This window comes from Megalopta genalis, unplaced genomic scaffold, assembly GCF_051020955.1.
Source record: "Megalopta genalis isolate 19385.01 unplaced genomic scaffold, iyMegGena1_principal scaffold0068, whole genome shotgun sequence".
NCBI lineage: Eukaryota > Metazoa > Arthropoda > Insecta > Hymenoptera > Halictidae > Megalopta > Megalopta genalis.
In genome coordinates this window covers 167,501-170,565 of record NW_027476137.1, presented here as the reverse complement: position 1 = coordinate 170,565, position 3,065 = coordinate 167,501, and the positions used below count along the sequence as shown (strand labels likewise).

The 3,065-nt window shown below is 45.9% G+C and overlaps 1 non-coding gene across 1 annotated transcript; it reads left to right on the top strand.

Moving 5' to 3' along the window:
- The first annotated feature begins 326 nt into the window (after window positions 1-326).
- LOC143261769 (small subunit ribosomal RNA) lies at window positions 327-2,247 on the top strand. Its single transcript, XR_013035811.1, has one exon. It is a non-coding gene; the product is annotated as a small subunit ribosomal RNA (ribosomal RNA).
- The last annotated feature ends 818 nt before the right edge of the window (window positions 2,248-3,065 follow it).

The following is a 3,065-nucleotide window of genomic DNA, read 5'->3' as shown; positions in this document are numbered from 1 at the left end:
CGAGACTCTTGAAGATAAAATTATCTTGTGATTTTATGAAGGCAAAGATAGAAACGTACGAAGCTGGCGTACGTAGAAAAATGTGATTTTATGATAGAACAAAAATATAATACGTACGTTTTTGGGCGTACGGTAAAATATCTGTATGGTAGAAAAATGAAAGAAATTGAGCGTTAAAGAAGATATGTTACAAGCGCGGAATGTGGCAAAACTTGTACATATTTGAAAGAGAAAAGTGGTGTGTCGACCTGACATATATATATGAAACAGGCGACGATGGAAAAGGATTTAAATTTTGTCCATTTTATATATACATATTGTATAGTTCCCTGGTTGATCCTGCCAGTAGTCATATGCTTGTCTCAAAGATTAAGCCATGCATGTCTCAGTACATGCCGTATTAAGGTGAAACCGCGAATGGCTCATTAAATCAGTTATGGTTTCTTAGATCGTACTAAAATTTACTTGGATAACTGTGGTAATTCTAGAGCTAATACATGCAAAACAGAGTTCCGACCAGAGATGGTAGGAACGCTTTTATTAGATCAAAACCAATCGGTGGCGGGTGTTTACACTCGTCCATCGTTTGCTTTGGTGACTCTGAATAACTTTGTGCTGATCGCATGGTCTTATAGCACCGGCGACGCATCTTTCAAATGTCTGCCTTATCAACTGTCGATGGTAGGTTCTGCGCCTACCATGGTTGTAACGGGTAACGGGGAATCAGGGTTCGATTCCGGAGAGGGAGCCTGAGAAACGGCTACCACATCCAAGGAAGGCAGCAGGCGCGCAAATTACCCACTCCCGGCACGGGGAGGTAGTGACGAAAAATAACGATACGGGACTCATCCGAGGCCCCGTAATCGGAATGAGTACACTTTAAATCCTTTAACGAGGATCCATTGGAGGGCAAGTCTGGTGCCAGCAGCCGCGGTAATTCCAGCTCCAATAGCGTATATTAAAGTTGTTGCGGTTAAAAAGCTCGTAGTTGAATCTGTGTGTCACAGTGTCGGTTCATCGCTCGCGGTGTTTAACTGGCATTATGTGGTACGTCCTACCGGTGGGCTTTGCTCTTCACGGGGCGGTCCAACTAATATCCCATCGCGGTGCTCTTCACTGAGTGTCGAGGTGGGCCGGTACGTTTACTTTGAACAAATTAGAGTGCTCAAAGCAGGCTACCTTCGCCTGAATACTGTGTGCATGGAATAATGGAATAGGACCTCGGTTCTATTTTGTTGGTTTTCGGAACCCCGAGGTAATGATTAATAGGGACAGATGGGGGCATTCGTATTGCGACGTTAGAGGTGAAATTCTTGGATCGTCGCAAGACGGACAGAAGCGAAAGCATTTGCCAAAAATGTTTTCATTAATCAAGAACGAAAGTTAGAGGTTCGAAGGCGATCAGATACCGCCCTAGTTCTAACCATAAACGATGCCAGCTAGCGATCCGCCGAAGTTCCTACGATGACTCGGCGGGCAGCTTCCGGGAAACCAAAGCTTTTGGGTTCCGGGGGAAGTATGGTTGCAAAGCTGAAACTTAAAGGAATTGACGGAAGGGCACCACCAGGAGTGGAGCCTGCGGCTTAATTTGACTCAACACGGGAAACCTCACCAGGCCCGGACACCGGAAGGATTGACAGATTGATAGCTCTTTCTTGATTCGGTGGGTGGTGGTGCATGGCCGTTCTTAGTTGGTGGAGCGATTTGTCTGGTTAATTCCGATAACGAACGAGACTCTAGCCTGCTAAATAGACGTAATTATGGTATCTCGAAGGCTCTCGGCTTCTGCCGGTGGGGTTTTTACTACCAACGTACAAACAAATCTTCTTAGAGGGACAGGCGGCTTCTAGCCGCACGAGATTGAGCAATAACAGGTCTGTGATGCCCTTAGATGTTCTGGGCCGCACGCGCGCTACACTGAAGGAATCAGCGTGTGTTCCCTGGCCGAAAGGCCCGGGTAACCCGCTGAACCTCCTTCGTGCTAGGGATTGGGGCTTGCAATTATTCCCCATGAACGAGGAATTCCCAGTAAGCGCGAGTCATAAGCTCGCGTTGATTACGTCCCTGCCCTTTGTACACACCGCCCGTCGCTACTACCGATTGAATGATTTAGTGAGGTCTTCGGACTGGTGCGCGGCAATGTTTCGGCATTGCCGATGATGCCGGGAAGATGACCAAACTTGATTATTTAGAGGAAGTAAAAGTCGTAACAAGGTTTCCGTAGGTGAACCTGCGGAAGGATCATTACAATGTTCCAATATATCTCAAAGAGAGAGGAGAGGAGGAGAGAAAATGAATTCGATTAGTTTGTGGATAAGAATTCATATAAAAAAAAAAGATATTGTTGAGCCCGCCAGATCATTCGTGCGTGATTTACACGGCCAGACGTGTGTACTACACGTATTAGGCCTTTGATCTGCGTTGCGTAGGCCACAACAAATCTTTCAAAGAGAGAGAGATATATGTGTTGTTGGGGTTTGTGATTATGAAGGTGCCCCAACGCACAAAAATATATAAAAATGTACAAAGTTGGGATGTGGTGTGGTGGAGAAGAGTTGGGCCCGACCAGATCATTCGTGCGTGATTTACACGGCAGACGTGTGTACTACACGTATTAGGCCTTTGATCTGCGTTGCGTAGGCCATCTTCCTTCCAAGACACACACGTGTTGGGGTTTGTGTGATTTTATGATAGTGCCCCAACACGGAAAAATAAGCGTACGAGAAGAGTTGGGCCCGACCAGATCATTCGTGCGTGATTTATACACGGCCAGACGCGTATTATATTACACGTATTAGGCCTTTGATCTGCGTTGCGTAGGCCATCTTCTCGATAGAGAGAAAGCCAATGTATTCTTTTTTCTTTCTTTACACACACACACACAGTTGTAGTAGGACAGGGAGGGATGCGAGCGTGCTAATCACGCTTCCTCAAGTCTTCGCTGTGGTGTGTAAAAAAAAAAGAAAAAAAGGAATCGTTGGGAAAGTCCAAAGGACGAAAATATCGGGCAGTCTGAAGATAACTTAATGCTCGTTTACATTGGTATCAAGAGAGACCGGCTTGTG